This window comes from Lissotriton helveticus, chromosome 4_1 (genome assembly GCF_964261635.1).
Source record: "Lissotriton helveticus chromosome 4_1, aLisHel1.1, whole genome shotgun sequence".
Classification (NCBI taxonomy): Eukaryota; Metazoa; Chordata; class Amphibia; order Caudata; family Salamandridae; genus Lissotriton; species Lissotriton helveticus.
Window position 1 is genome coordinate 97,739,386 of NC_136063.1, and position 23,262 is coordinate 97,762,647.

The window sequence follows — 23,262 nt, forward strand, 5'->3', positions numbered from 1 at the left end:
GATGATCTGTAAAGATATAAAATGAACTGTATAAGTGTTATGTACTTTGTTACTCATGGGTGTGTCTTTTCTCGAGTGTTGTGGTGTCCTACCTGTTTCTCGTATGTTTGAGACGTCAACGTGTGTGCTCTTTGAACTGAGGCTTGTTTTTTTTTTTTTTTGCTGTAACTTTTTATTGCATAAAACAGAGAAAAAAAAACACATCAACAAACAGTCAAGGCAATATGGCAATAGTACATCCATTAGGCCTGTGCTCGAGGAGGACGGGAGACACATGTCAATAGGAGAAAAATACTTGGAAGACCGATAGGGGGGGGGGGGGGCCAAAGGCGAATTGCACAAAAACAGCTTAATGTAACACAGCTAGAAGGAATGCAGGTCAGGGTGACCGAGAAGGACCAGGAATTTCTGCCAGTGGGGGCGTACAGATATCTCCCCGATACGAGTTCCACTGGTTCCAAATCCTTCCCCATTTTCCGGGTCTACCTCTTGCGATATACACTGTCTTCTCTCTGAACATGCACCAGTCCACACTCTGTTTCCAAGCAGTCACTGTAGGCGGCCTCGGGGACCCCCACAATTGTGCAATATCTCGTTTGGCTACCATATTAGCAAGAGTCACCCACCGAAACTGCGACACATTATAATCATTCGGACCCCATACATTTAACAAACATTGCCGGGCTTCTGGCATCATCACAACACCCGTCACTTCACTCATCACATCATGTATACGGTTCCAAAAAAGCACCACCTCAGGGCATTCCCATTTTATATGTAGATAGGTGCCGAGGAGACCGCAGCCACGCCTACACAGGCCATTGGTAGAGTAGCCCATATCGATCAGACGGGGGCCAGTAAGATAGATTCTGTGGAGGATCTTGAGTTGGACAAGACGGAGGCGGGCCGGAATCGCAACCTCCCTGGGAGAGGAGATCGCGGATTGCCAGTCCTCATCATCCAGTTCAATACCATCAGCGATCCAGGCTGCACGAAGGCGATCAAGCAAACCCGATCGGTCATTAATCATCTTTTTATAAAACAATGAGATAGTACTATCCGGCACATGACCATCTAATATACGATCTTCAAGGGGGGAGGACTCCGGAATATCACTACCCACAGGGAACACAGAAGTCAAAGCATGGCGTACTTGAACATAACGAAAAATGTCCCTGTCACTCAGCTTATATTCCGCTTGTAAATCCGAAAAAGTCTTCACCCCACCTTTAACCCAGAGATCACGCACTTTACTGATACCGATCGTGTCCCATTTATCAAATCCCTTAGTCTTCCATAGACAACCCAATTTCGCGGAGGCGTAAAGCGGAGTTGCGCCGGTTAGTCTATCGCCCCAGCCCGTAGCCGCAGTCGCGCTATGCCATACCCGCACGGCTATAGCGGTAGGTCCCGAAAGTTGTAAACAGGAGGACCCCGAGTAAAGCGCCCTGTAGTAGTCACCACCCGGGAGCAGCAACCTATCCATTTCAAAAGCCGGATTCAGTGCCGGACCGTACATCCCATGGTTGATGGCAGCAAGTTGGGAAGCCCAATAATACCTACGAATATCCGGGAGCGCAATGCCGCCATCATACCAGGGGAGTGTTAATTTTGGAAGAGCGATGCGCGAACGTCCGCCCCATTTCAACTGCCTCTGCAACGATTCTACCTCCCGAAAATATGTCGACGGGATCACATCAAAACTATTCTGAAGTGCATATAGAAATCGCGGTAAGGATATCATTTTAAAAAGGGCCGCACGCCCCAAGGGAGACAACGGTAATTTACGCCAGCGCACTACATCCGAGCGCAGCCTTTGGAGTGGGGGGGGGGGAGTAAATTTCGTTTGTAGCGAACCGTTGGATCCAGCGTAATAAACACACCCAAGTATTTAAAACCGGACTGCGACAACTGGATGGGACAGCCCCGCGGTAAACGAGGGACATCACCCGCGAGCACGTAGATATAGGATTTTGACCAGTTGATAACAAGGCCCGAGTTCCTCCCGAAGGAGGTAAGCACGTCGAACAATACGTTAAGCGATTTTTGGGGAGAAGTGAGGTATAACAAAATATCATCCGCACACAAGGAGATACGATCTTCGAATTCCGGTGTCCAACGTATGCCTCTCAGTGAAGGCTCCCACCGCAGCCAAGCGGCGAGAGGCTCCAACGCAAGAGCAAAGAGAAGCGGATATAATGGACAGCCCTGCCGCGTGCCCCTCCCGAGAGCAAAAGGCATGGAAACCCGACCATTAACCACCACCTGCGCCAGTGGCGTTTCATACAGGAGTTTGACCCAACCAATAAAGCCGGCGCCAAATCCGAACTTGGCGAGCGCGGCCCAAAGATACGACCATTCAATAGTGTCAAAGGCCATCGTGGCGTCCAAGGACGCCAAGATGGCCGGTTCACGCAACGTCGGGGCCCTCGCGAGAACACCATGCAAACGTCGCAAATTTAATGCCGTGTTACGATGAGGGATAAACCCCGACTGATCCGGATGGATCAGGTCGCTGATCACCGTAATCAGACGATTAGCGAGTAGCTTGGCGAGAATCTTAGGCTCCGCATTCAAGAGCGAGATAGGCCTATAAGACGAGCAGCGATCCCTAGGCTTGCCCTCCTTGTGGATCACCACAATAGTCGCAAGAGGCTGATCCCTAGGGAGGGAGCAATTTTCTCGCGCAGCCAAACACATATCTCGGAGATAGGGAGCCAGGGTATCAGGGCGTAATTTGTATAATTCTATAGGAAGGCCATTGGGACCCGGAGCCCTGCCGGAACGAACGGAGCGCAACGCGAGAGCCACCTCATCCACCGAGGGTGCGGCATCCAAATAATCCCGATCTGATTCTGACAAACACGGCAGTGTTATATCTTTAAGCAACAAGTGAGAGTCCTCCTCGGGCCTATCGGACACCGAGGTATATACCTCTCGGAAATAATCAGCAAAACATTCAACAATTTCAACAGGGTCCGTCACGCGTACACCATCCAATTTCTCAATCACAGGAACCACACGACTCGCTCCCTCCCTTCTATCCAGCTAGGCAATCAATTTTCCTGCTTTATCGCCTACATCATATAACCGTCCCTGCTGTTGCCTACTCATCATCCTGGCCGCATCAGTAACCACAGTTTTATATTCCAATTGTTTAAGGTGGAGAACATGCAATGCTTCTCGAGTCACATCTCGCTCCAATGCAGTCTCTAAGTCTGTAATTTCAGTCTCGAGATGAACAATTGCCTCATTCTTACATTTCTTGGCACACCCAATCAAAGACAATGCCTGGCCCCTGATAACAGTTTTGAAAGCTTCCCACAACGAAACAGGTGAGGACACAGAACCCACGTTTTCAGCAAAATACAGATCAAATGATTTAATCAATTCAGTGCGGGTTTTGGGGTTAAGAAGATACCAGGGGTTAATCGGGGATACCCTCCCTGCAGCGCCTGTGTTAAGATGAAAATGAAACCAGATAGGGGAATGGTCTGATATACCCCGAGCCACGTGTTTAATCTCTCCAATCGAAGGGGACAGGGCAGCCGGTATCAGGATATAATCCAGTCTACAAAGACTACCATGTGCTCCCGAGTGGAAGGTAAACTGAGTCTGCTCAGGATGAATTAGCCTCCAACAATCTACAAGCCCAAATGTCTCCAGAAAGTCACCCAACCAGGATTGCGCAGCAGGAAGGTCTCTGGGCGGATAGCGATCCGCTCTGCCAGAAACGACAGAGTTAAAGTCACCACCCAATATCAAAACACACTCCGGGAGACCCAAAACCACCCGCCCCAAGTCAGCAAATGTCGTGGATTGCAGGCCAGGAGGAACATACACCGACACCAACAAGACCGTCTTTCCCTCCCACCGTCCGACAAGTGCAACATATCGACCCCTGGCATCGAGGACCACATCATCAACTTCGAAAGGGAGGGAAGTCCTAAGCAATATGCCCACCCCTCTAGAACTAGATGTAAATCCAGAATGGGCAACAAGACGGAAACCCTGTCTATTAAGGGCGTGGCAAGTATTCCCACTCAAGTGCGTCTCTTGTAGCAAAACAACGTCAGGCGAGAGGCGCCGCAAAAGCTACGCAACTACCCCCCTCTTTATCCGGTCACCCAACCAATTCACATTCCAGCACAGTACCTTCAACCCCCTACCCCCCATCCGAATCCACTATGAACTCCCATCTCAAAACGAGCACCACACCAATGTCAGAAATAGTGAAAGTTCTTTGCCTTGAAAAAGAAAAAACAAACAACCCCAACACATTTCCCTCCCTCCCCTCAATGTTCCCAACACAACTCCCCCCCCACCCTGCACCCCTGCACAGACTCAGAAGCCACCCCAATTTGCAGTGTGCCTGTCGCCCTAACAAATACAAACAAACAACTAATCTACACAAAGAAGCCCCAGAGGAGGAAAGGGACCCGCCATCCCCGCTACCTTCCAGGATACGAAGGGAATGATCAAAGAAGTCAGTGAGCCTCAGCTGTTCATAAGGAATAGTATTCCGGACACGGACGTCATAGTCATTCCTGGTCCATTAGGCCCCCCTCAGCGCCACCAGTATGGTCCTGGCCAGCACGGCGAGCCGGTAAAGTGTCCAACCAATCACTTGCGTCCTCAGGCCAGACAAAAAAGAATGTTCGATTGTCGTACTCAACACGCAGTCGGGCCGGGAACAAAATCGCGTATTTTAACTCCATGTCTCTAAGCCGCCGTTTCACCCCTTGAAAACCCATTCGTTGTTTCTGGACCGATTGAGAAAAATCCAGATAAAAGTGCACAGCAGCGTTCTCGAACTGCGTAGGACCGCCCGTCCGTGCCGCCTGCAAAATGGCGTCGCGATCTCTGAAGTTGAAGATCCGTACGATAATCGGACGGGGGGGGGGGCAAATCGGGCTTCGCCTACCCCCCGGCACCCTATGTGCACGTTCAATGGCGAGAAGAATTTGCTCAGGCCCTTGGGAGCAAGATGATTGAGGATAAGGTCCTCCACTCGAAGATCAGTGGAGAGTGGACTAGAGTCTTCTGGGACCCCAATAATACGTACGTTGTTGCGCCGTGCACGGCCCTCAAAATCCTCCAAGCGACGAGCAAAGAAGTCATTGGCAGTTCTGAGGTTCCGCACTTCTGTTTGCAAGTCGGAAACATCCGTTGTGAGGCTGGATGTCTTTATGTCAAGTGACTTCACCCTCTCGTTCGTCTTGGCCAAATCGGTTCGAATGAGGTTGACATCAATAGCCACCGTGTCCAGCTTCAGAGCCAGGGCTTCATATTGTTGGCCGATAGAGGATGGCGCCCATCACGTCCTGTAGCGTTAAGTCCGCCGATACAGCGGGATCGTCGACAGCCTCCTCCCGGGTCCTAGGCGTGCCACCGGGGGATCCTTTAGAAAGTGTGTAGCGGTCCATGACATTCGTCTGGGTTGAGCCTCCTCGGAAGTTGGTCTTGACTTTCCGATTTTCACCCTCGGGCTTGCCCGTCATGGCGAGCCGGGTGTCCCAAAGGGAGACTTGGGATCTGGTCCAAATGGCGACTTAGAATTCACCCACTAGAACACCAGAGCCTCATATGTACATTATAAGACGTGCGCCTATGATGCACGATGCCTATTTATGCTGAAGGGTATTTGGGTCTGCATACAACAACCAACATGTTTATAAATTCTGTCCACCCCACACCGACACAATTACTACACACGGGAACGTGCAGACTCAAATACCCTTCAGCATAAATAGGCATTGTGCATCATAGGCGCACCGTCTTATAATGTACATATGAGGCATCACACACCAGTGAGTATAAATGCCGGCATAAACAACATGAGCATAATACTCAGCGTATTCGGTAATTAACTTCTTGAACCGCGATGTTATTGTCGCGATCAATTGGTTGATAAAATGGGCGGTTTATCACGAATACACAAGGGCACAACTCGACATATTCGGAATAGGGTCCAAAAACCTTTACGCCAATGGTTGGAGACACACTGCAATATGGCGGCGGTAGAAAGACGTTTAGCATGATTCATCTAGTTGGTGGGACATCGTTTGTCTTTACAACACGGCGGGAGCGATCATATGGAAACGCTGAGCATGGCACCAGTTCAGCGTTTTACCAACACGGCGGTAACACGTTTTTTATGAACAGCGACGGAACTTCAAACAGGTATTTATATTTAACCTGTGGAATAACGGAAAGCGCAATTCTGGTGTTTAAAACGACCTAATATAGTACCTGTCATACGTTTTTTGTCGGTTTAGGCCGACTACATAATACTCAAAGGTATGTCGTATCAACATTTAAGCTGGGACACGCTTAATAATGTGATCTCGAGTGAATTTTGAAGTATCCCATTATATATTGACAGGTCATATGAACTACAGAAGATCAGGTAGGACCTCAGCTTCTAAATGTCGTAGTTTCGAGTTTTTTCGCCGGTATATACTGGGTAGACAGGAACATATGTAACTAACCACAATACCCTTGTGGATTGTTTTGACAGATTAACAAGCCTCAGTTCAAAGAGCACACACGTTGACGTCTCATAAACATACGAGAAACAGGTAGGACACCACAACACTCGAGAAAAGACACACCCATGGGTAACAAAGTACATAACACTTATACAGTTCATTTTATATCTTTACAGATCAGCCCCTGATGAAGGTACCGTGTGGTACCGAAATGCATTGGGCATGGCAAAGAAAATTGTGAAATGCAACAATTGAAATATGATGTAAAAATGTTGGCATCAACAAATCATGTATTGTAAATATGTGTTTGATAGTGAGTAATTGCATAAGTAAAAATATGTTTATTGTGTCTAAAAATAATCAGATTATGCAAATAAATAACTGATGAGTAACAGAACACAAAATTGGTTGATGAGTAACAATGTTTAAGGTGTAGGAAAACACCAAGTGTAGAGTGCGCAACTAGATGTGTTCCCCAACCCATCATAACCAAATATGTATGCATGACCACCATATATAAATTAGTGTGCCCGTTTCTCAATAGCCCATTCTACAGACATCATGGCTCTCAAACATTGCTTTTAGTATAATATGTGGGAGATACCATAGACTCATGATTTTATAGGTGCTTTATTATGCTGAACACAGCTAGAAGACTTGGTCGCCCTTCAACATATTGCCGATCACGTGCCCGCTTGGATTTCAATCCAAGTCTCTCCCACTACAGAATGTACTTGTGTTCGGAATGAATAGTAAGATTTTGGAAGGTTTTATAAAGCCAACTAATGCCCTTTTTCCTGATCCTGTTGAAGAACAGTTTATAAAGGGGAGTATTCCCTACAGATTTATCCCTTCAGAGCTCTGGTTGATATCCCATGCCATAGTAGATTTGGATACCCCGAACAACACAGTCATTGATAACCTTCAAGTAGGCCCTCAGAAGCCTAGTGCCACTTTACCCCACCACCACCTGCTCGACCAGAATGGAGGCACCTGCTACTTCCATGTTAGAAACCCTGCTCCGTGCTGAATAAACTGATGCACAGAAAAAGTGAATTAACAACGGCAACCCAAGTGGGTCCCCCAAAATGAAGGTCCTTCAATAATGTGTTAAGTTTCATAAGTGGTTGAATCTACTAGCTCATGGTGGGACTAGCTCCACGGATTGGGGTAGTTTGCCTCCACCCCAAAAAGCTTCATGTAAATTGAGCCAAAGTTTTGGTTGTCTAAACATATCCCCCAATGTTGTTGAATTGGAGAAGTAGTGATTTTGAGAATCCGGTTCAGTGATTAACTGAAGATGGTAAGCGGGTTTCTATCTCGTTGGCGGCAGAGCTCTTTCTTCCACAGCACTGCAGTCCTTGGTTGATGCCACTGAGCATCCTCTCCTCTTCTTCAGGTAGGCTGGTTGCTGTATCTAGTGCTTGTGGTCCAGGTAAGCTTAGTAGCTCTTGAGCTTCATGTAGATCCTGGACGGTAAGGCAAGAAGAATAAGCAAAAGGGGTAGCCCGATCTGTAATCACTTTTTTCCGCTGGAGGTTAATCACAATGTCTTTAAATTTTCTTTACTGTGAAGGGGGTAGGGTCATACAAATATTTTGGTGGACTTGTGGAATGCATTACGATTCAGGTTCCATTTTTGTGGCACTTAACAGGAAATAAAAGAGCATATGAAGCCTGCAGGCATGTAGTTGAACTTGCTATGCCGTTGCTATAACCTCAAGGTTTTTTACAAGTACATGACCCCACCTGGCCAACACAGTCCGATCGCACTGACTCAGCATCATCTCCCATACCGATGACACCCAGCTAATCTTCTAGCTGTACCAAGACCCCTCCACCACCAGAACCAACTCCCACAGATGTATAATGAACATCGCCGACTGGATGAAGGACCACTGTCTCAAGCTTATCTCTGACAAGACGGAAGCCCTCGTCTTTGGGAACTACACCTTGCCATGGGACATACCTTGGTGGCCTGCTGAACTCACCCCCCCCTCCCTCCAACCCACACAGACCATGCCCGCAACCTCTGCATCCTCTTGGACAGCAAGTTATCTATGCAGAAACAGGTAAACGGAGTCTCGTTTGCCTGCCTCCATACCCTACGCATGCTTCATAGGTTTGCAAGGTGGCTCTCAATAGACACCAGAAGGGCCATTACTCAAGCCCTCGTCACCAGCAGGCAGGATTACGGTAACACTCTTTACGTAGGAATCACTGCATGCCTTCTGAAGAGACTACAGACGATACAAAACGCAGCAGCAAGACTTATCCTTGACCTCCCCCGACGGACTCACATCAGCCCCCATCTCAAGCAGCTACACTGGCTCCCAAACCAGAAGAGATGGCAGTTCAAGATGCTGACCCACGCATACAAAGGCCTGCACGATGAAGGACCAGCTTACATCAACAAAAGAATGACCTTCCACCAACCAAACACCTGCAATCTACCTCTGTTTTACTCGCAGACACCTCCTGGATCCGTCGATCCAATAGCAGAGGACGCGCCTTCTCTAACCTAGCAGCCAATGCCTGGAACAACCTTCTCCTCTACTCAGGAACAGAATTCAGAAAAGGACTCAAGAAATGCTTGTTTGAAAGAACAGAGCTCCTCGAAGCAGCAACAAGGTCCAGCGCCTTCAAACCATCATGTGTGATTTGCCATGCATTATAAATAGTCATTGATTGAAGGTCTTGAGAAATGGTAAAGTCACAAGTGTATGTGACAAGTTGTGCCTATGCTTCATTTGGTAGTTTCATAAATCATTGCTCATATATGGCCAAATATATGAGTATAATTAATGAATATAGAAATGATTGAAAAACCCCAATTGTTTCGCTGAGCAATTGGCTTTACAGCATTTCTGTTACTCAAGTCATAAACTTTATTCGACAATTAAGTCATAAAAGCATACATAAAACATTTTTTTAATATGAAAAAACCAATACAAACAATGCAATAAATATTTAAAACAGGATTAAACTACTATAGACTAATGTCGAATCTCAATCTTAACGATTTCATAAAATTCTAAAATCAATAGGAAATCCATAGTTTTTATACAGAACAGGGAATATTGCACATAGCTCAGATATTTTTTTATTTTTTTTAAGTACCACGTATTTACACATAGTTAATGCTCTCTGTTTTTAAGAGATGACCTGTAGCTCAAAGAGGGATCCTAAGCCATGCATCTCAGAGAAAGAGACAGGCTTTTGGTGCGGAGAGACAATTTGCACATCAGAGCGAGAAAGAGGAAGTAACTGGCAGTGGGCTGTGTACTGCTAGGAGACAGAGTGTGTGAGTGAGAGAGAGGAAAAGGGAGTGTGTTTGGGATATAAAGGTGTGTGTGTGCAAGAGAAAGAGACTTTCTTCTACATACCCTGGAGTCAGACTGCACCTTAGGGAAGGTGGCCTGCAAACAAGAGTGTTTTTCAAGAGTTTTTAAACAGCACTGCGCAGGCCTGTCACACCGCATATGATGGTGCCACTTTTGTCCTCACTGTTTTTTCCTTTCCCATTTTATTGAGATCCCAAATAGTGCAGCAGGGACGTGACTACTGTCTTCGTTCGACCCAATATGTTACAACTTTCTAAATATGTTGTCAATATGAGGAAATATTGTGCATTTGTATTTATCCTTAAGAAATCCGCTAGGTCCAGACTAAAGCCAAAGTTTTTTTTCTCATACGTTTACAACTTTAGCAATAGTGAAAAGAAAGCATGCTTATCGCCATCACTCTCTGGACCCACTTTAAACCAGATTTGAAGTCTGGTAAACATAGCCCCTGAGGCTCAAAACAGCAACGTGGCACAGGCTGGTTTGGGGTGCACAAAATTACTGAAAGCTGGAGGAGAAACAGGACGCGGAAGCAACAGGGGCGTGGGGGATAACAAGCCACAGCATGGACGGTTGGAGGGCGGCAAAAGGAGCAAGCAACACCAGGTAGAGTGAGATGATGGTGGATGGGGTAAGGGACAAGAAAGGACCTGGAGCAAGGTAGAAGGACTGAAAACACATGCACTCTTAATGGGTGCGACTTTTTTTCCTTTTTAAAGTACCCCCAGAAACGCTCAGCCAGTGGAAGGGCACTGGTTCCTGATAGGAAGCTGTACGTGGTCCACGCTCCATGAGTAGGCAAACACAGGAACAAAAAGTGTAAGCAGGGAGTGCAGACCAATGAGAAGCAAGGAAATTAATGTGACGTCAAAGCCAACCAAAGGCCCTTAGCCCATTACACAGTGTATTTTTATTTACATGAGATCTCGCAAGCGGCATCGCATAAGCTGTCTTAGGCGAGACTTAAAAAGGTGCTACCGTCAGGATTTGACACAGCATAACATGTAAAACAGTTGGACACCAGATTTGAATAAAGGACTTAAGATACAAACACAAGCCAGCGTCAGGCAAGTAGAGCAAGGATATCTATGAGGTAGCGGCAACAGAGGAGTGGCAATAGTAGTGATGGAAGCTGGATGAATGTGTAAGGGCCATTACTGTGGGACAAAGATGTACTGCACCTGAGTGGACTTTAAGGGGGAGGAGTAATGTTATTACGGTACATAGTCTGAGTGGGCAAAGTTAGTACTGTTCTCGAGAATGAATAACACACTGAGGAAGAAAAGTGCACCATTAGTTGTAACAATCTTTAAAAGTTGCAAGAAGCCAGCCAGTGGATAAAAACTAAAGAAGTCACAGGTGGCACGAAGATGAAGAGCAACCACCTCCCATGTTAACCAATCTCTTGCTGCAGCATTAAGTAAGAACAATTTGTGGGTAGCGAGTAGGGTTTACGGTAAATCGATTCAGAGATATCGCCCAGTTGGATAATTAGTACAAGTAATAGCGAGCAAGGTGTTAAGAGTATGGCAATCAAGGGCAGCACCACAATGAACTGGACTACTGCAATTATTTTCTTACTGGCCTCCCCAAATCCCACCTGTCCCCCCTTAAGTCTGTACTCCATTCAGCAGCTCGTTTCATTTATGGGGCCAAAAGAAGCGACCACATCACACCCATGTTATCCACCCTCCACTGGCTTCCCATCGAGGCAAGATCTATCTACAGGACTGCCTGCAGTACCCACAAAGCCTTGCACTCCTCCTCTCCTCGCTACCTGGCGAATAAACTGAAACTCTCTGGAGGCTCTAGACCATCACGAAATGCGGAAAATCTACTGCTTGAACCTCCCACTTTCAAGAAGGAAAGATCGATGGCCCAATCCTTTTCAGGCAACGCAGTGAGAATCTGGAACTCACTTCGTCCTCAGCTCCGGATCACCACCACCTCCCAGGCCATCAAAACTGACCTCAAAGTTCTCTGTCCCCCCTTAAGTCTGTACTCCATTCAGCAGCTCGTTTAATTTATGGGGCCAAAAGAAGCGACCACATCACACCCATGTTATCCACCCTCCACTGGCTTCCTATCGAGGCAAGATCTATCTACAAGACTGCCTGCAGTACCCACAAAGCCTTGCACTCCTCCTCTCCTCGCTACCTGGCGAATAAACTGAAACTCTCTGGAGGCTCTACACCATCACAAAATGCGGAAAATCTACTGCTTGAACCTCCCACTTTCAAGAAGGAAAGATCGATGGCCCAATCCTTTTCAGGCAACGCAGTGAGAATCTGGAACTCATTTCTGCCTCAGCTCCGGATCACCACCACCTCCCAGGCCATCAAAACTGACCTCAAAGTTCTCCTCCTTCAAAGACACTTCCAAAGTTAATTCATGCCCTCTCTATTATCTGAAGGAAGACCTTTTAGTATAGAAAATGTCTATTTTCCATGACTATGGAAGGGCCTTCCCAGTGTGTTCTTGTGGTCTGAGATTCTGCCATTTATTGCAGTATTACCCTTTTACCTGTGTTTGGGACTCATTTGTAACATGCACACGTCACTTTTCTCTTGTAACACACTGTTTGCTACCTCTTACATTTTGTTTGCTTTCGATACTTGCACAAGTGCCACCATTGCCTACGTAACGTTTGTTCTTGTGTTTGAGTGTCCTCCATTTATTGCAGTATTATACCTCTTCTTGTACTTTGTACGCTTTTGTAACCTGCACACGTCACTTTTTCCTCCTGTAATGCACCATTTGCTACCTCATGTATTTTGTTTGCTCACGATTGTCACTTTTGCCTCATGTAACTTAGCGTTTGCTTTTGTAATTTGTTCTCCTTGTAATGTTCTCATGTATCAGTTCTGTTCCTATTGTGAAGCGCTCTGACACCTTCGGGTAAATTAAGTCCGCGCTATATAAAAACGCATAAATAAATAAATAAAATGAACTCTAAAAGCAATTCAGAAGTATCTGTAAAACAAGAAATATAACCGCACAGAACAGCAGGGATCAATGTGAAGGGATACCAAGAGTTCACAAGAGGAACGTGATGCAAAGTGAAGCATTTCTCAAATGGCAACAAAAGGCCGCATAATGCAATTGATGCCGCTGATCCTGCAAGGGCCTCAGAGCAGCCCTGGGGATACGGGAGGCTTGGGGTGGGGGCCTCAGGGAACCCTGAGACTACAGAAGGGTGAAAGGTGTACCGAGGCTGCAGGAGAGGCCATCAGAGGGGCTCGGGGGATAAGCAGAGGCTTGAAGGAGTCAATGATGAGATGACGGGAGGCCGAAAAAGCGATTCCAAAACAGCACTGATCCTGGGTGGGTCCGTGGAGCAGGGGTGCGGTTGGAGGAGCCTTGAAGCTGGGTGGGGTGATGTAGGGAGGTCGGACCCTGATGCTGCTGGTTCATAATCATAGCGGGGTGAGAGGCATAACAAGGCTGCTGCGGACTCGGAGCGCCAATGTAGCTATTGCAGAGGAAGTACAGACCGGCGGAAGGGATCCATACAGACAGACAGATACTGACCAGAACCAGCGGCGGCAAAGTTCATCCTCAACTCTCTCCTGTGCGTCTGAAGCAACTGATGGGAAAACAGATAGTCATGGACACAGAGGGAGGACTATTCGTTAACTAATGAAAGTGACTATCCCATTCCAAAATGGCGGATGGATCGGCCAAAACCAATTTCTCTTATGCGGCGGCCATCTTAGAAATGTGCAGGTCACACGGAGAGGTGAGGCCGACGTCACGTACCAAGCCGAACCACAAAATATTCTCGTTTCCCGCGACCGTTAGAGCCGTTGCTTTGGGTCTTTTAGTCACGACAAACTGTTTTGCAGACGTTAATACAGGCTTCGTGTATTACTGACGCTTCTTGTTGTACTCAATGAATTTAGCACGAATGCAACTTATGCATACAGCCCTAGATCCTTTGGCGTTCCAAACATCCTAAATCAACCGAGACAAGTAAAAATAAATAATCTAGAAATTATTAAATGAACAAAAATAAAGTACCTTGGTTGAAGAAATGGCTACTCCATGTAACAGCAATCCTAAATTAGGTCAGGCTCAATTAGTGCCTTTAAATCACACTCCCAATTTAGTTGAACTCAACTTGCTCAACTGTATTGATACAAGTGATCTCAGGATATCAGAGTTGTGTGTTTTTCAAACCAAAAACTGAATTTTGAGCAGCAGAGTACTTTCATACTAAAGCCAAGCATAGCTGGAAAGCCTCCCATTAAATTATGTGTGACATTTCTGTGTAAATAGTGTGCATAAGTGAAGTAAGTAATTCAGGAGGACATTGTTGTGTTCTAGTCTTTTATGCCTGTGGCGCAACAGGCGTGTAAGCGTAAACCCACGTGACCTGTATAATAAAAGAGGGCACGCACGGACGTATGCCAGTCGGGCGACGGAGTGCGGAGCCAGTAACCTGCTATCTGTGTCGGCGTACTTATTACTTCAGTGCCCCTCACCTCATGTGTATCTGTGACCCCCCATAGTGCCCCCTCCGACACAACAGCTGGCGACGAGGGTGGGATCGCCCTCGCTGTGTGTCCGTCACCTCCCACAAGGCGGCCACGAGCAATACCATCAGCTCCGCGGTGCTCGTGCCCTGTCCCTGCACACGCGGTGGACTCGTGTGCGTGGCGAAGGATTACGGAACAGCGTGGCCGCGTCGGCGGTCCGCGCAAGAGGTGAGGCGCTGTGCCCCGTGTCCCACTGCAGAAGCGCGCAGCCCCGGCAAGGAGATCGCTGGACCCGGAATAGCAGGTCAAGCCCCGAACAACGCGCAGCAGGCCGCGAACTCCGCCTCCAGCCAGGCCCAGGGTGCAGAACGGGGAATCAAGGCAAAGACGCTCTAGGGCCCGGAACACTCCCTGATCAAACAAAAAAAAAACGACACGACCCAACAGAACAGGAAAACCCCGTCCCGAGGCCCAGGAAGACCGATGCCACGTGGTCACACGCAGCGTCCCAGCACTGAAAAAAGGCTCAATAAGGCCCCTACCTCAGCGCAGAAGTCCAAGGGATCGCTGCAGGGCACCACACACTGCCACGCTGCAGAGACACGAGCAGCCAACAAGCATTGGCAACACCAACTGGAGGACACTGGTACCCAATAAGTATTGGCAACACCAATCAGGGGAGGCTCTTCAGTGGGTAGCCTTGAGGGGAAAGTGTCCATCACACACCTCCAGCTGCCACACGCAACCCCCCGCCCCTGAACGTCGACATGGCCACGATACCACCCATCGAACTATTTCTGGTGGAAGGATCACCGTCATCGCTCGCCCCAAAATGGAAAGACTGGGTGGATAGACTGGTGATCTTCTTTGAAGCCACGAAAGTACACAAGGATCAGAAACGAGCCATGGTGCTTCATCTAGGAGGGAAGGATGTCCACAACACTATCACTATATCTCAGGTGATATCTGTTTATTTCTTTCCTTTTTCCACTGATTTCTTGTCAAGCAGTAGCGTTAATGGTCCTGAGGAAGCAGCTAGATACCACGTGGATCTTATTAGTCTGCAGAAACATGTCGACCTCCCATCTCCAACAGTGGTTATTTGTTTAGACCACTACGCACTCATTTTTAATTTTTAGGATTGAAGTGAACCTCAATAAATAATTTTTTCACTTCTCTACCTAATTTTATAGTTCTTTCCACAACTTCACTTTGCACTTCACTTAGCACTGCTTTTAGTCACCATAATACATCTAGTGTTCCCCTCACACTGGACACCACAGGTAGGATTAGGCTTTCAACATCTGCCAGTCCACTGCGGGTCCCACAATTTATCTCCGAGGGTGAAGGATCCCAGATGATGAAGGGCGGATCCGAGTGGTGACTGATGGGAATCTTCTCTCAAGTAGATAGGAGACCCTATGTGTGATTCGCACCACACACAAGTAGTTCATTTCCTTTTTCTTTTCAGTCACTGTGTAGGGATGTAACTGAGTTTGTGTTTGCCTTTGACCCCTTGCTACCTTTTGTTGAAGTAACTGTCCACAGCATAGCCAAGACCCTAGTGGAAGTTACACCAAAGAACCACCACACGCTCATAAATGCACTGAATGCTGACTTCGAGCCTATGGCTAATCAGGACTACGAGTAATTCATATTCCGGCAAGCCAGACAACTACCAGAGGAGTCCCTGGACACGTACCATGCCCGTCTGAAGAACATATCATTGACCTGCGGATTTGCCGACCCCACAGAGGAGATACGCGGTCAAATCATCCAGGGCTGTGCATCTGCGAAGCTCAGAGAACGCATCCTAGAAGAGTCTGGCAAATTGCTGATGGACATCCTGACCCTAGGACGCACAAAAGAACTGTCAAAAGCTCAAGCAGCCCACATGGAGGCCGCCCCCCAAGTGCCGGTCAAAGCTGAACCGGTCAACAAGGTGACGGTCAAGTCCCCAGCAAAATGGACTAAGAAGGCAACTGGAACAACCTCGGCTGGAACACCCAAGTCATGCGGCTACTGTGGAGTCCTGCCCCATCCGGCGACGGAATGCCCTGCCAAAGGAAAACGGTGCTCAGGGTGTGGTCGGTTCAACCACTTCGAAAAAGTGTGTCGTTCTAAGAGATTTCGCAGACCCAGACAAGTGGTGAATGCCATACCGGAAGGGGACCCTGGTCAAAGCGACATGGACGACGACGAAGAGGAGGAGAGGATGGTGCACAAAGTGCACATGATAGGCAACACAACTCCGAGAGCCAGGCGGCTACCTCAATGTGGTATCCAAGTAGGTGCGCAAGAAGTCATGGCCGTGGTAGATACTGGCTATTTTAGAGGAACAAGGGGACCCAAGGCGCAATAAGCTAAGGACCATGGGTAGGTACTATATTGTCAAAAACAGGGGTCCTTAGAGTAACAAACCAATGAAGGAAAAAATAAATATAAACCAAATGGAAATATATTTAGGGGAATTGTCCAGCCGGACGATTTATTTCCCTGATACAAACATAATACTATAACCAATATAACACTGGGTGTGATAGAAACGGGGCACCGTCCGGTGTCCGACTAACACACTGAAAGGACATACAACATACACAATAACAGGCAATAGCAAGACATCTGATTGGAGTAAGACATACACCAGACAATCTAAAGTATACACATATGCAAGAAAAATTATATACACATTTGATGCATTTAGTGTAATGTGTCGACGACGTTTCGAACCATACTTAATAAAGGTTCATCCTCAGGACAGAGGGTAATTGCCTTAAAGTTACACATTTGCGAATATATCACTGGTAGGGAGATAAATACCATGTAAAAAGAAAAGGAGACATAAAAAGATAGAGACATGTCATTAAAACATTGCCAAAACTGCGTGCATAGATTGCATGACTCATACCATGCCAAGGTGCAGCCGGCAACGAGATGTGGATCATGCAGAATATGGGCAGTGGAGAACAGTAACGAGGAACAGGGCTAGTGGCGCCGAGTGTCTATGGTCCAGAAAGTGACTGTGGCTGGTGCAAAAAATAGGCACATACGGAGTGAAGTGGCAGCGAGCTGACGTGCCAAACAAACAGTGCACTCTGACATAGTGAGTCAAATGTGAGGATGCGCTTATGTGAGGATGCGCTTACCAATAGTGTGGCACTCTGAAAGGAAAATTCCTTAAACTTGATAGTTTTGCTTAAAAGCAGATGCCAGAATAAATCTAGTGGGAAGATAAATAATGAAACTGTAGTAGCGAAAAGTACTTCCCAATTTGAAGTTATTTCCAGAAAATACTCATACCGTAAAAGAGTGCCCTCGGTACTATGGTCTGTGGAGGGAAGGGCGACATGTGATTGACTATAGCAATAGAGTCGAAGTGAGCATAAACAACACATGTTGTGGGAAGTTTATCTTACCCGAAAAAGGTGGTCACGGTACCATGGTCTGGAAGAAAGAACACGGGCGGCATAAGTGCCAATGGTGTCATCAACCTTACTTCTAACAAGTATGCAAGTTGCCCTGGGCCGATCTTACCTGGAAAAACAGGAAGCAAAGCCTCAATGGGGGTTCTTGCTTGCACCGGTGATCAGCGCGGCGTCTCCGTGCAATGCGGGACGCAGTATGGAGTTCAGGGAAGTCACATGGGCAGGGGGACCAATGAGATTGCGCCGAAACTTGGCGGCCATTTTGGATTGGGAAAATGAACCCATGACGCGGTGTGGTGACGCCGGTAGTCACGTGAGGACTAGTCACGTGAGGACTAAGGCAAAGCTATGATGTCGCGGGGGTAACCTGCAACAAATCATGAACAAAGAGGAACTGAGATGGATTTTGAAGACCAAAAGTCTTCATACAGGGTTGAATCGGACTGAGGATTGGACTTCCCTGATTTAACACAATCTGTTTCTCCCTCTGCATGGATTCTAACTGAAGCCTGAAACATAATTGTACAAAATGGTTCTGAATAATTTCTTCACCTAATTCGGTGCACGTGTAAATGAAAAATGTAAGAAATGTGCAGGAAATTCATTTATTATGGAAAATTAGCGTTGTGGTATGTCCTGAGTGAACGTGACTCACTGGCATGCAATTCTTCGCCCTCCACTCGAATTTATTATCACTTGTTATCACTCACCCAGTTATTACCCTATATATTGTTTAATGGGCCGGGTGCCACTCTAAGATGGCCGACACCCGGCTGACGCATCATAGCTTTGCCTTAGTCCTCACGTGACTACCGGCGTCACCACACCGCGTCATGGGTTCATTTTCCCAATCCAAAATGGCCGCCAAGTTTCGGCGCAATCTCATTGGTCCCCCTGCCCATGTGACTTCCCTGAACTCCATACCGCGTCCCGCATTGCACGGAGACGCCGCGCTGATCACCGGTGCAAGCAAGAACCCCCATTGAGGCTTTGCTTCCTGTTTTTCCAGGTAAGATCGGCCCAGGGCAACTTGCATACTTGTTAGAAGTAAGGTTGAGGACACCATTGGCACTTATGCCGCCCGTGTTCTTTCTTCCAGACCATGGTACCGTGACCATCTTTTTCGGGTAAGATAAACTTCCCGCAACATGTGTTGTTTATGCTCACTTCGACTCTATTGCTATATTTATTTTTATTTTTTATTTAAGAGGTTTTATATAGCGCTAGCCAGACCCGAAGGTATCAGAGCGCTTTACAGCGAGTAGAAAAAACACATAAAAGAGGAACAAGAAAGCGTAAGTGCTCAAAAGTTCCAGTGTGCTGTGCGTCCCTCGGAGCACATTGAGGTAGAGTGGTTCCGATGTAGTTTCGATCCGAGGGTAAAGTCCTGAGCTCCGTTTCCCTCCGTGAGTGGAGGAGAGTAGGGGGTTAAGGGGCGTGGATGAGGATGGGAATGTTGGAGCAATTGTCTGTTGGCAGCAAGGTGTCAGCTTGTGCACTTCGGATTTCAGTTTGGGAAGGTACGGTTGAGGTATAAGTCTTTTAGGAGTCTTTTGAATTTTATGAAGGAGGGAGTAGTCCTGATGTCAACCGGGATGGAGTTCTATATTTTGGGTGCGTTTCCTGCGAAAGAACGAGCTGCAGTTTTTTGCTTGCGTGTTTTCAGAGGGATTAGTAGGAGGGTGTTGGAACTCCTAAGGTTTCTTGACTGGCCGGCTTTCTTGAGCTTGGAGGCCAGGTATTCTGGTTTCCCTGTGTGTAAGGCTTTGTGAGTAAGGCAGGCGGTTCTGAAGTTGGCACGCAATTCCACTGGGAGCCATTTTAGTTCTCTGAGTGCGGGAGATAAGTGGTCGTACTTTTTTACTCCGGTGACCATTCTGGCAGCCGCGTTGAGAGTTGTTTTGAGTGGGGCTAGGCGGGAGAGAGCTGTACCGGAGAGAACTGCATTCCCATAGTCCAGTCTAGATAACACCAGTGATTGGGTGGCTTGCTTGAGGTCCGTGGGTGGGATGAAAGGTTTGATTTTGTTGAGGAGCTTCAAATTAAGGAAGGCACTCTTGGCAGAGGTCATGATGTGATTTGTCATGGTTAGTTTTTGGTCGAGGGTGATTCCTAGAGATTTTACTGAGTTAGCCAGGGTGAGATTGCCATTGAGAGCATCTATAGCTTTCACCCACTCTCTGATTTGCGGGTTTTCATCTTTGTTGGAGATAAGGAGGATTTCGGTTTTTTCATGATTAAGTTTAAGGTGGTTTGTGGCAAGCCATTGTTGAACTTCTTTGAGAGTGTTGTTGAGTCTTAGGATGTCATTAATGGAGGAGGTTTCCAGGTAGATCTGGGTGTCGTCAGCATATAGGTGGAAGGGTATGTTGGCTCTTTGTAGGATGGTTGTGAGGGGTTCCATGTATATGTTGAACAGTTGAGGAGAGAGTACTGAGCCTTGGGGGACGCCTCTGTTGACGGGGAGTGGGTCGGACGTAAAGGATTTGATTTTTATCCTTTGGGAGCGACCATGAAAGAAGGAAGAGAACCATTGAAGGACCACCTCGTCTGCACCTACTCGGTCTTTGAGAGCCTTGATGAGAAGATTGTGATCCACAGTGTCGAAGGCTGCCGAGAGGTCTAGGAGAATGAGTAGGCAACATTGGTCAGAGTCAAGGGATTTGAGGATGTCATCCACGATGTTAAGGATCGCAGTTTCAGTGCTACATCCTTTTCTGAAGCCTGATTGGTGTTGGTCTAGCAGGTTGATATTGTCCAGGTGCCGATTCAGTTGCTGGAGAACGCATTTTTCGAGGAGTTTGGCTAGGAAGGGGAGATTGGAAACCGGTCTGAAGTTGTTCAGGTCGTTGGGGTCTAGGCCAGGCTTTTTGAGTAAAGGTGTGACTTGTCCGACTTTGAGACAATCTGGTATGATGCCAGTTTTTAAGGAACTGTTTATGATTTCGCACCATCGTGGTGCGAGGGAGAGTTTCAGCTTTTTGGTCAGTTGAGAGGGTACAGGGTCGAGGATGTGTGAAGAGAGTTTGGAGGAGGAGATTAGATTGAGAATCTCAGCTACAGGTACGAGGTCGAAGGTTCTCCAGGTTTTAGTGGGACGCAAGCTAGAGGTGGTTTCAATTGCTGGGGCTGAGTTTTTAGAGGCGTGATTGAGGATGGTGCCGAGTGATTGCTCGATCTTGTTGATTTTTTCGTTGAAGAAGGTTGCGAAGTTGTCGCATAGAACTTTGGAGGCCTGCACTGGGGTTGAAGAGGGTTTGGAGGTTTGCTGCTTGATGATGTTAAAGAGTTCTTTTGGCCTGTTTTTCGCATTGTCGAGGGCGGTGCAGAAGAAACTGTTTTTTTCCTTAATGATATGTTTTTTGTACACTCTTCTTGCAGTTTTGAGTTTTTCGCAGAGGTTAGCAGAGGGATCCTTTCTCCATAGACGTTCTGTGGATCTAAGCTGCCTCCTTTTGTCGTTAATGTCCTTGTTGAACCAGGATCTGGAGGGGATGTTCCTGGATTTTTTCAGTTTCAGGGGGGCAAGTTGGTCTAGGATAGAGGACATGGTTGTGTTGTAGTGGGATGTGAGGTCTGTTGTGGAGAGACCAACCTGGGGGGTGGGGAGGAGAGTGGTTATTTTTTCTTCCAGGTCATCCATGTTGATCTCTGTTAGGTTTCTTGTCCATGTGGGAGGGTCTTGGATGGGAGGTTGGCGCATGATCGGTTGGGAGATGCGGAATAAGATTAAGTGGTGGTCTGACCAGTCGACAGGTAGGATGCGGTCTAATGTGATTACGTTATGTTGGGCGATGATGGCATCCAGAATTGCACCTTTGTTGTGGGTTTCTTCTGAGCAGTACTGGGTGAGGTCATTGCTCTGTAATAGTTCGTTCAGGTTTTTTATTGGTGCGCTGTTTAAATCATTCCAGTGCATGTTGAGGTCTCCGAGAATTAGGTTGTTGCTGTCTCGTAGAGAGCAGTGGGCGACCAGGTCTGAGAAGTGTTCCATGAACGAGGGGGTGTTGCCAGGAGGGTGGTATAGGAGATGACAGAGTAGTGAATTATTGTTACTGGTGATAATGTTGGTGGCTAGGCATTCGAAGGAGTTGTACTTGAACGTGTCAATTTCCGTCACAGATAGGTTGTTGTTGTGAATGATTGCTAGTCCCCCACCTTTCTGGTCTGGCCTATCTTTGTTGATTATAGAGAAGCCCGGGGGTACAAGCATATCCATGATTGGAGGAGAGGTGTCGTTCAGCCAAGTCTCTGTGATGAAGGCTATATCAATGCCATGTTTGAGGATGGATTCCGCTAACTCTGTGGCATGTTTAGTAGCTGACCTGCAGTTAATGAGCATGCAGTTGGTCAGGGGTGACTCTTCTTTTGGTTCGTTCATGAGGGGGATAGTTGGGATGTTGATGAGGGAGGGTGGGGGTCTAGGGGGTTTCCGGATGGGGTGATCACTTCTGAGTCCAGTGATTACTTGGATCGAGGACTGGGGGGGGTGCGAAGATGGGGTGGTGTACGAGGAGGCCAGCTCGGTCGCTTCGACAGGCGACATGGCTTCCATAGTTCTATTGGGTCTTGTAGTTCAGTTCGAGAGGGGGGGGTGAGGTACAGCTGGGCCGCGGAACCTTCGGAGTGGTTTGGTGAGAGAGGTTGGGGGTGATAGGGGTCAAGTGGGGGTTTAAGGACGGCATATGACATGTGGCGAGGTTGCTTAGGATGACTTTCAGGTCCTGTATTATAGTAGCCACTTGGCTTTCAATCAGGGAAAGTCGGCGCCCTGTCTCTTCTTGGGGAGGAGTGGGGGGGATTTTGGTGAGGTCTTCACGGAGGGGCGAAGATCTGAGAGTGTTTGGCTTACTTTTGGTGGTTGTTGTGTTGTCGGTCGGGGTTGTGGTATTGGAGGGAGGGTGGGTGGGGTCATGATGTGGTGGTTGCTTTCTTATAAGGGTGGGGGGGTGCTTGGGAGACTTAGCTTGGGTGTTGTGGTCGCCCGGTAATGCTCGAAGTCGAGACGGAGCGTGAGTGTTGGTGGGGGCGGGTGGGGGTATGGCGTGGATGTTCTGGTGGGGGGACTGGTTGTCGAGGAAGGGGGGGACCGATGGGAGGGGAGGCTGCGTGCGGGTGAGGGTAGTCCTCAGAGAGGGAAAGAGGAGATCGAATGACTCCAGGTTGATATTGTTGGCTTGAATCAAGACTGTGCCATTGGAGTAAATGGTCACAAAGGTGTTCCCACAGCGCGCCTTCCGGTTAGGGGTGGAGAAAGATAGTTTGCAGCTATGGGGAGTACTGATGGTTTTGGAGATGTGGAGTTGTGCTCTCAAGATGGAATTCCACCTGTCGGGGCTTTCCGTGTGAAAGATGAGGTCCATTTTTACTTGGCCTTTGGTGGAACAATGGTAAAGGTCAGCAAAGAGTGATTCGGGGAATTGCCTGATCAGTTTGTGTTTGAGGTTTTTTTTCACTTTGGGAGAGAGGTTGGGGGGGAGACTGATCAGGAAGGAGTTCGGGCCGTACGGTTTAACGTAGGGTG

The 23,262-nt window shown here is 47.6% G+C and overlaps 1 protein-coding gene across 1 annotated transcript in view; it reads right to left on the reverse strand.

Annotated features, from left to right (window-relative positions):
• LOC144828393 (uncharacterized) overlaps window positions 1-13,424 on the reverse strand; it is a 203,121-nt gene extending 189,697 nt beyond the window's left edge. Inside the window, 1 exon segment of the mRNA XM_078686508.1 lies at window positions 13,367-13,424. The gene's annotated coding sequence lies outside the window, so the exon portion shown is untranslated.
• Between the last annotated feature and the right edge of the window lie 9,838 nt (window positions 13,425-23,262).